This window comes from Carassius gibelio, chromosome B25 (genome assembly GCF_023724105.1).
Source record: "Carassius gibelio isolate Cgi1373 ecotype wild population from Czech Republic chromosome B25, carGib1.2-hapl.c, whole genome shotgun sequence".
Classification (NCBI taxonomy): Eukaryota; Metazoa; Chordata; class Actinopteri; order Cypriniformes; family Cyprinidae; genus Carassius; species Carassius gibelio.
The window spans coordinates 3,540,101-3,551,340 of record NC_068420.1 but is presented as its reverse complement, the minus strand read 5'-3'; the positions used below and the strand labels follow the sequence as shown (position 1 = coordinate 3,551,340).

Genomic DNA, 11,240 nt, shown 5'->3' with positions numbered 1-11,240 from the left:
GTAACTGATTACATGTAATCTGGATATGCAGTCAGATACCAAAAATAAAGTATACATTTTATAATACTTGTAATCAGACTACAAATACTTTTTCATAGATTAGGCTTTTATTAAATATTATTTACACAGAAGCAATAATATATAATTTATTGATTCTCCCTATAGTTCCTCTTTATTATATTTAAAATATAGTGTTAATTAGTTACTAAATAATAAGTTACTGTAATTTAATTACTTTTCCCTTGAAAAGTAAAGTAAGGGATTAATGTATTTTTTATTATATTATTACAGTTACTTATTTTGTAATTTAACTTAATTATGAGTGTATAGAACATTTATTCACAATACAATAGTGGATTTAACACAATTTTAAGTCAGAATTTAAAGCCTTAAAATGCATGATTTTTATATACTCTTCTCACTTTAAACTCTGGTGAGTTAATACGAATATTGGTAATTGGTTATTAGCATGAATGTTACTGGGATATTGGTTGTTTATTATTACTTTAAAAATTAAAACATATTATTGTCTAATTCCTCAAGACCTTATTCTAAATCCTTAATCCCACACTATACTTAAACTTAACAGCTACTTTACGAAGTATTAATAAGCAGTAATTAGTAATATGATGATTAGTAGCATAATTAATAGTTAGTTAATAGTGATAATTTGGGCTCTAATCTAAAAGTGTGACCAGAATAATTGATGTAGTTATCTATTATTTATTTGAATGAATTAATAGAACCGTTTTTCATGTCTATTCTTGTATCATTAACTTACTTTAAATACTTTAAAAATGAAGTATCATATTTGGATGCTCATGGTTCTCTGACTTTTGTTATGGACACATAACATGCAAGTAAACAAATAAAATGTTTTATTTTTTAATTGCATCTGTTTATCAACATTACAACCACTTATAAACATAACCAAAACCAACCAACAAGCAATGCCCATGTTTTACAATTCTAGCGATAAAAAAAGAAAGAAAGTGCATTATGACACACCAAAACTCAAAATATTTCTTAAAGGATCATCAATAAAAATCCAGGTATGGACTCCAAACTTGAGGAAGAGCTTAAGTTGACATATGAGTAACACAAGTCTTTTTTATTTTTTTCTGTCAGCAAAGGCTATGATGTCAAATATAACATTATAGATAACAATTTGTAAGTAATCCCTAGGTTTGTATATAGTGCTGTTGACCTTCATTCACAGCTGATGTGAAACGCACAGAACGGAAGAGAGGAAGCTAGGTACATCCGTCCACGTGCTTGAGAAGCGGCTGCAGCAGTCACGATAGGGGCGGAGCCTGTTCGCCAAGCCACGCCCCTGTGCACCGCAAGGCTCAGCAACAAGTCACAACCGGTCTGCAGAATTTCCCGTTGCACGGTAATGATCTGCGCTCGTGCCCTCGAAGAGCGAGTCATCTCGGGTTTTTGCGATCGTTTGATGTTTATATGCGATAATCAGATGTGAATGTACACGCGGACCTGATGGAGAAACGCATCAGCTGTGTTTGTCATGCAATCTCGGTTTGAAGGTAAGAGACTGATACAATCATGTCCGCTTCCATGCAGTGTTACTTAATGCGTTATTACTGGATGCATTAATGCATTTCAGACTTGGATTCTTGAATTGTGTAGATTGTAAAGCGATTCTAAACGATGCTTTACTGGATTCACGAACATCTCTGTCTCGTTATTAGTAGTGAAAGTCTGCCACGTTTGCAGTGTTTTCATCCCAAAGCCAGCACTTTTGACTGATGTTTACAAGAACACTTAGTGACACTTTTATATCATCACTTAGTCATCTATTAACAATATTTAATGCGAGTATTTCCTATTCTAATTAAAAAACAACCAACGAAGCCACATTTTAGGACATTTCTAACAATCGCTAGTGTTATTAACCCTTTAATATGCTGGAATTATTACATCAGAAACACATACAATTCTCAGTGTTTGGTTACTTCCAAAACTATCAACTAAAATTGTTATTATTATGATTTTTCTTTATATAATATAATGTATTCTGAAGGAATAGGCCTACATAATTACAACGTCCTGATTCAGGACCGTGGTACTAAAATAAATTGGTATTTTTGGATGCTTTCTTGGTAAATAAACATTGTGTCTTCTGAAATAAAAAGTAAAAGTCACTACTTTTGTTGCCCATTTTGGATGTTGTGAAACAGTAAATAAAAATACAAGGACAGTGTGAAAGGTTTAATATTGGTCCATCCACTGTAAATACCATGCATCAAAGGGTTAAAGAGAGTAATTGAAAACTGTTGCTTAAGCATTTTATTTAATACTAGAACTTGTTTGATTACATTAGGTTATTATTTTATAACGACTGCTGAGATATTTGGTTGTTAAGTTGTGTTTTCTTTCATTGAGTTGTTTACACGCATAGAGAAAATACTAAAAACATTCCCAACAGCAATAACGACTTGTTTTATTGAGTGAAATGCCTTTCTTGCTGTGTCTGGAAGGGTTAAACAGCAACCAGTAACTTAAGGAGAGTGGAGGAAAGTAATTTAATGCGGCGCGGCTCTTTTGTGTTAAACTATGTCTTTTGGGTTTCCAGCCATCTGCGGTCATCTAGAACCGTCATTGAAAACACACCAAGCCCTTTGCATTGCCTGTGATGGTGTTTGTTTTGGCATAAGTTGCATAACCTTGAACAGAAAAAGCAGACTGTTCGTTTTTCCTGTGACGTGGACTCGGCTCAAAAGGGTTTCCAGTGGCACTAAGTGCAGATGACAGTCGCTGACCCCTCATGCTTATAGCGAGAGCTTAAACATGTAAACACACACACCCTTGTGTATTATGGCTATAATTAGCATCTATTAAAACCTTATATTATTACATTAGACAATAGATGAATGGTGCTGAGAATATGATCTGATGTGTGGTGAAGTGTGTGCTGTGTACACATGGCGTTTGCAGTGAAACACTCATTATATTGTTACAGTGAATGTGGAGTGAGTGGTTTTGCGGTCAGCTCGGCTTCTGTCTATCCTGGAAGTCAAACAGTAAGGCTTGGCTCCAAATGCAAAAGCAAATGTCATAATTGTTTGCGTTGAGAAACACATGCATATACACAAGCCTTGTGTGGAATCAGATTCAGACCTGCGTGAGTGTATGCATCTGAGCATGTGCAGGAAAAGCCAGTTCATCAGAAAGTATAAGCCTCCCTCATCAGATAACCATAGAAGAGCATGATATGTGAGCTTGCATGCATTCATGTGTGATGTATGTGAGTGCGTACATGCATGATATACACGATTGCATACGTGAGCAGGAGTGCTTTCATGCATTATATGCATACTTGTGTGTGCTTGCATGAGTGATGTGCATGCTTACATACATGACTTGCATGCGTTCTAATATGCGTGCATGCTTGCTTGCGTACATGCATGATATGCTTTTTTTGTGTGCATGTTTGATATGCATGTGTGGTAGTTTAATTGAAAGTGAAATCATTGGTTTGTTTCTGAGAGAGGTGTGCAGGCACCATTGCTGTATCTTTATTAGAGATGTGACTTGTGTCACTCTGCATCTGCCGTTCTTTCAGACGTGAATCTTTGCATCCTCTGCCAGACGTCTCATCAATCTGAGTTTTGCCGGTTCCTGCTCTTAAGGCATTGTGGGTAATTAATGAGTTAAATGAATAATAGAGTGTTAGTCATGGCAGTCATGTAGATACAGGTCGAGCATTGCTCTCTAATGCAGAGATGTGGAATGTGTTGGGAGTGGAGATTTTCTTACATTTGCATTATTTCCTATTCACGCTATTGAACTTCTGACATCTTTGTGGTGCGTTTCATGCCCAAATGTCACCTTCTGACAGTTTGCATGTTCTGTCTGCTCACTGTTGAGTCATGTGCAGGAGCGCTCAAGAAAATGCACTTTCAGTCTTTCTTTCTACTTAAAAGTTGTATGTGTAATTCAGTGCCGTTTTTTTTGTATTTGTAATTATCTGTGAAATTTACTGGATATTTCTGAGCGAAATGGTTTCAAAGGGTAATCCTACACGGATGTTGTTTGTTATGTGAGTTATCCTGAAGCATTGTGTATTTCTTGTCTCTAGTTTCTTTAAGTTTGTGTGAAAGAAAAGGAAAGAAACTCAAGTTTGTGCTAGAATATTTGGGTTTTATTTTACCTTCCTGATAGCATTGATCAGCACAACATTATTCCTCTCAAGAAGATCTGAATTGGAATAAAACTGAAAGCGAGGTCAGGATGAGTTCACTAGACGCTGTTTATTCGACAGGTACAGCTGGCTACAACACTGTGAACCTCTGTGTGAAAACCCACTGACAGACCTGAGTTTAGAGCAAGTTTTTTCCTCAAACAGGACATCTTTGTTCACATTCGTTACTGCCTGGTTTCACAGGATCTGATTTACACAGCTGAGCGACTGATGCAAGAGACATTGCAACCTGACAGGACATTTTGTAAAAGTTTTCACATTTTGGCACAGTGTGGGTTGATTTCACAACAACACATTTCATCCCAGATGATAGGTTGCATAAAGTAAATCGAGTGTTGGGACGTGCATTTCACATCTCGGCCTTCAGTGGCGTCCTGTGTGAATGAATCTAACATCATGATGCCACGGCTATAGAAACCATAAATATTTCACAGAAATGCAGTATTACTGGGCATTGGATCACAGACAGGTTTCTCATGTTGCAAGAATGAAAGCTATTTCTAAAGCAAGAAACCCAGTTAACACAAGTCAACAAGTTGCCACATCATCTATAGCTGAAGCATCAAAAAATGAAATTTAACCGTCCATACTTTAGTGTTTTTTCATCTTCATGAGTCTTTCACAGAGCTGGTGCTGAGGAGATGTGTGGTGTTTAGTACTTTAGCGTTTAGATTTACAGAACGTGAATATTTTTCCAAATGCACTGAAGATCTACAATAACGCGCTGTACAGTAAGACACCTGAGAAACAGTAATAATACTGTGAAAACAAAATGATTTGCTAGCTTTGACTAGTACACTCTCTGGCCATCCAATCAAACGTTGAGAAAATGCTGACATTATCGTAAGCCTGTTAGATGTGCGTCCAATCCTAAATCTGACTGGTAAAGCAACGTTTTCATTGCCATTGACTCTAAGCGACAGACAGACGCCTGCACTGTTGATGCTGATGGCCTCAGGCAGATTTCACTGACCATGGCAACACGATTGCTGAAATATGATTGGATCAAAGCTCTAGTTAAAACATACACTACTGGAAGCAGCACATCCAAGAGAAAAGATATGAAATTAAGATAATAGACTATTGGAAATAATTTAATACACATTCATGGAAAAAAGATTTTAAAACTAAGTCACTAAGTGATTCTGATGTTGGTCCTGACGGCCCACCACAGAGGTGGAAAATACAAAAATAAAATAAAACTATAGAAATAAATACCTTGATGGAGCTAATTAAGTTTAAAATAAGATTAATATTTTAAGAAGTAATAATATTTTTTAGTTTTAATTTTGCCAAAACTAGATTTTAGAATTATTTCTAATAAAAGATAATTTATTATTTAATTTTAATAACTTTAATTTGTTATTTAATTTTAATCAATTTAATTTATTATAGAATAATAACACATATAAAAATTGATTTGTAAAAATAAATCTTGTTTCTAAAATATATTTAAAAAAATTCCCACTTAACGGTGATGGTGAAAATGTGTTTAATCACCATTACATTCCTTTTAAATTGTCCTAAAATAGACAGAATTCAGTTTTCAACACATAGAACGTTCTTCAGCCTGACAACATCTGTGTGTTGTTTGTGAAACCCGAGCTGAACTCTCTCTCGTGTTGTCAGTGTATGTCGAGCATGTTAATATCTCATGATGGAGTCAGTCTCTCCGCTCCATCTGAAGATGTGAAGCTCCTCACACACGGTCACATGACCTTCTCTCAGCCTGTTTCCATGGTGATGTGAATGTCTCACCTGACTGAAGACCAATCAGTGACAGCCTGAGGTCACATGACACTTTCACGCCTCTTTTCCCTTCTGACAGGAACAGAGACACAAGGGTCACCTGACCTGTTCAGGGCTGCTGTAAGGGCTTTAGTTGTTATGTTTCTGTCCCGTCACTGCAGCTGACAGACTCTGAACAGAGCGGACTGACCGAGAGCTTCTGTCCTGGGCTTGTTTCTCTCTGTCATCAACTCTTTTGTGGTGTTTTTCCCAGGGCTCTGTGTTCTTCTTGGAGGAGCTCCAGGAAAAACACACAAGACATTTCCTGAACCCAAGGAACACTTCCTGTGTCCGTCTTTCTGTCATGATACAGTGATCTATATACACTGTAAGATGTGTGTGAATATATATATATAAAGCAATATATATATATATATACTAGCTTTTATTTTTATTATTTAAAGAAATGTTATGTGCTCTTGTTAATTTCATTAATTGATTTATATATACATATATATATATATATATATATATATATAATTTTTTTTTTTTTTTTTTTTTTTTTTCAGTTTTAGTTATTTTAACACTCCAGGGTAAACATGTGTATATATTAATATATATATAATATATGATATTTTAAACTTGCTTTTAGGGATGCACCGAAAGTTCGGCCACCGAAAATTTTCGGCCGAAAATGGCCTTTTCGGTTTTCGGCCGATAGACTTTTATCACCGAAAAAACACGGCCAAAATGTTGTGATGACGCAAACAGAAACCGCGACCTGCACGTGCACCTGCATAGCGCAGACCACGAGCTCCCCGCGACATTCACTTCACACCAGTGAGAACATTCTCTCTCTTCGTATTCCTTTATTCGCAGCAGTAAAGCGTCTCCTAACAAAGAGATTAAGACGGACCACGAAGTGAAAACAATGAAAAGTACAGTCTTATAGAGTCTGTTAGCACACGTCTCACTGAGATCTTTTCGGATTCTCTGCACTTCATCGCGAATGTGCTTGATCCGCGTTATAAAGACTAGTGATCGACCGATGTATCTGTTTACCGATATTTTTCCCGATATTTAAGCATTTTTCCATAATCGGGTATCGGTTTTGTAATATCGGATTCGCCGATTTACGGCGCCATCTTGTGGCCGTTTTGAGATTTCCACCATTGCACCCCGGGCGTCTGAGGAGATCAGTCAACAACAACTCAGTGCATAGGTAAATATATGTTCTACTTGGTTTGCTTTAATTAATCAACTTTATTTAACATAACAGACATGCACAAATGAGATCTGAGACATAAATTCCTGATATAGTTAATTTGCAGCTTGTTTCTAAACAATTGAGACGAACTCATTGAGTCACGTAGTGTAATTCATCATGTCCTGCCCCAATAAAGACGTATCTTTACATGAATTAAATAAAACAGATATGAATGAGTGCATGTTGAAAATAAAAGCGTTGGATTTAATTCTCTATCTGTTGTATTTGCTCACCATTAGTCTAGAAGAGAAAGTTTGTTCATATTGCTTAGCAACTGACGGATGATCTGGAGGCTTAAGCACGGCCACTGAATTAAACTTTTGACAAGATTATCTTGTTTAAACACCCTAGATTATATTATCATTTACTACATAACAATTATTATACACATATAAATATAGCCTACCGCTTTGTGGAAATTAATTATTTATTATCTCCATACGCGATCGTGGTTGATTAAGTTATAGTCAAACAGCACTTTGTCAGTTGGCATTTCATGATTTAACGTTAGATTAAATTTAGATCATAAAATGCCAACTGACAAGTGCTGTTTAACTTTATATAGTCTCGGGGAAAAAAGTTCGTTCATATTGCTCAGCACCTGACTGGGTTGATGATCAGGAAGCCTCAAGCAATGCCACTGAATGAAACTTTTGACAAGATTATCTTGTTTAAACACCCTAGATTATATTATCATTTACTACACAACAATTATTTCGCTAATACACATATAGGCTACATATACCGCTTTGTGGAAATTAATTATTTATTATCTCCATGCGCGATCGCGGTTGATTAAATTATAGTCAAACAGCACTTTGTCAGTTGGCATTTCATGATCTAACGTTAGATTGAATCTAGATCATAAAATGCCAACTGATAAGTGCTGTTTAACTTTATATAGTCTCGGGATAAAAGTTTGTTCATATTGCTCAGCACTTGACTGGGTTGATGATCAGGAAGCCTCAAGCACGGCCACTGCTTAAAATTTTTGAAGGAAGCAGGCTTACTGGGCAGAATGCTGAAAGACTCTGTTTTCTACACTAAAGCCTAGTTCTGCTTAACTGGGAGTATTAAGTTACACTACTAAATAGCCCTCCTGCCCCCACCAATATGTTAGAATCATTTTTGTGCTTTATTTTTTTACCTGTTTTTATTTTTTTACCTCATCAAAGCTTTTATTTTAAAACAAAGACACTTAGTAACAGTGCGCTTAAATTTTTTGGACTCAGACCCCTCTATTTATTTGTGTATAAATATAATGCTTTGTTTTTTTGTATGCAAGGAGGGAGTGATTGTTATAAATAAAATGGTTTGTTCAGCTCATTTGTTTTGTAATAATTGTCAGAAACAGAAGTATAACAGTAAATAAATATCGGTTCTGCATATCGGTTATCGGGTACATAAACATACAAATAATCGGTATCGGTATCGGTTATCGGTTATAAAAAATCAATATCGGTCGATCACTAATAAAGACCATTACTTGGATGCGGAAATAAGGCAGCGCGCACGAGAAATGATCCAGGCCGTGCTGGATGCGGAGAACCCGCGTGGAGACGGAGAAGCGCCAAGTGCAGGAGACAGATCAGAGCCCAGAAAAAAGACTGGTCTCTGCACCAGATGAGTGGCATGCACCCTCGTTGTCTGATATGTTCAGTGGAATTCTGCAAGAAAGTGCCTCAAATAATAATAATAGGTTGGCTATTTTGTTCTTAGGCTACTATACACACACACACACACACACACACACACACACACACACATAATATCAGATTGTAGCCATATTTATGCTAGATTTTCTGCTAGATTTCTGCTTTAATTTGATAAAAATGTTTATTTATGCCCTGGCCCTATTTAAATACACTCTCTCAAATATTTCTCAAATGTCAGGCAGATGACAAGCTCAACTGCTCAACAGCTAGATGGTTAACTGTCTGAAGTCCCCATCCCCAGAAGTGATAACAGTCTTGCCAACTGGAGAAGTGATGCACTTTCTAGTCCTACAGAGAACAATTTCAAATGCACTTCACCTAAATGCACTTTGTTTTTATGAGAGAACTGTTCATTTTAAAACCTTTCTGCAGGCCAGTAGGCCTGTACATTATTTAATATACACATGAGTGGGATACATTTTTAGTTTGAATTTTATTTTACACTGTGCATTGTGCAATGTGGTTAATAAATATTTGCATAATTTGTAATTATGTATTTTTATGTTGTTGTTTTTTTAAAATAAGTTATGTAATTGTAATTATCTTTGAAACTTTAATATTAATTTATGCAATTGCAATGTCTTAATTTTAGTAAAGTTAGTACACGGTCATAGCAATAAATGCAATGGTACTAATAATTGGCATAATTTCTTTCGGTGTTTCGGTTTCGGTTTTCGGCCTTGGTTTTCTCTTTTTCGGTTTCGGCCAAGAATTTTCATTTCGGTGCAGCATCCCTACTTGCTTTTATTTTTATATTTGATACATTTTATCATGTGTTTTTCCATAATTTTATATCATTTTTAATGTGTGTGTATATATATATATATATATATATATATATATATATATATATATATATATATAATACAATATATGTTTTTTTAAGTCATTTTAAAACCTCAACTGCAATGTCTTAATTTTAATTTTAATTTTTTTTTTTTTTTTAGTTCAGTTTTAGGACTTTTATTACTACAGCCTAAATGTAACTATTAATATTTTGACACACACACATACGCACACACACACGCACACACACACATATAGCGTGTAAAATAAGTATTGAACACATCTCCATTTTTCTCAGTAAATATATTTCTAAAGGTTCTGTTGACATTTCACCAGATATTGTAATAACTCAAGTAATTAATGCATACAAAAAATAAAAGATAAATAATAATTTCCCAAAAGAAGTTTTGTGTAATAAAATGGAATGGCCCAGGGAAAAGGTATTGAACACGCTTACTTAAAAGTATTTAATTCTTCGTACAAAAGCTTTTGGTAATGACAGCTTCGAAGAAACTGGTGGCCTGCATTGCTCAAGTCTGATTGGCTCACTCTTCCACACAAACACTCAGTGCTTTCCATAGACGTTCTATTGGATTCGAGTCACGTGATTGGCTGGCCATTCTAGCAGCTTTAGTTTCTTTCTCTGAAACCAATCTTTGGGATCATTGTCTCGCAGGAATGTCCTCATTCCATCTTCTTCATCCTGGTAGATGGAGGCAGATTTTCTCCATTCCTCCTTCCTTCAGTTATATTAATCTTCCCAGTGCCACACCACGATGTGTTTGTATTTCAGAGGCTTGTCTATTCTCTAAACGAGCTTCAACATGCTCTTTCTTCAGCGATGGAGCGTGCAGACAGGCCACGGCGGTTGAGAGCATTACTTCTTGTTTACTTGCTGCTAATCCCAGGTCTTTCTGAAGATCTCCACGACTCTTAGAAAACGCTTCTGATCATTTATTTCCCCACTGCTCTGTCAGAAATCTTGTGAGGAGCACACGGTCGTGGCCGGTTTATGGTGAAATGGTGTCCTGTGGTGGTGAAAATTCAGTGTTTTTCAAAATAGAAATCTTCTGTGACCAATGCATCAGTAAGTTTTGCAACAATAAAGTTGCGAAGGTCTTGAGAAAGCTCTTTGCATTTACCCATCATGAAATGTTTCTTGTGTGACACATTGGTCATGAGACCAGTTACTATCTAATAGGGATGCACCGAAATTTCGGCCACCGAAAATTTTCGGCCGAAAATGGCCTTTTCGGTTTTCGGCCGATAGACTTTTATCACCGAAACAACACGGCCGAAATGTTGTGATGACGCAAACAGAAACCGCGACCTGCACGTGCACCTGCATAGCAAAGACCACGAGCTCCACGCGACATTCACTTCACACCAGTGAGAACATTCTCTCTCTTCGTATTCCTTTATTCGCAGCAGTAAAGCGTCTCCTAACAAAGAGATTAAGACGGACCACGAAGTGAAAACAATGAAAAGTACAGTCTTATAGAGTCTGTTAGCACACGTCTCA

At 36.2% G+C, this 11,240-nt stretch overlaps 1 protein-coding gene across 4 annotated transcripts in view; it reads left to right on the top strand.

The window, feature by feature from the left end:
- Positions 1–1,330: 1,330 nt before the first annotated feature.
- Positions 1,331–11,240, top strand: part of LOC128014153 (GRAM domain-containing protein 2A) — a 32,899-nt gene continuing 22,989 nt past the window's right edge. For 2 of the 4 annotated variants that reach the window (XM_052597490.1, XM_052597489.1), the window contains exon 1: positions 1,331–1,544. The gene's annotated coding sequence lies outside the window, so the exon portion shown is untranslated. The remainder of the gene's footprint in view (positions 1,545–11,240) is intronic. The other 2 variants (XM_052597491.1, XM_052597492.1) reach the window with 2 other exon arrangements.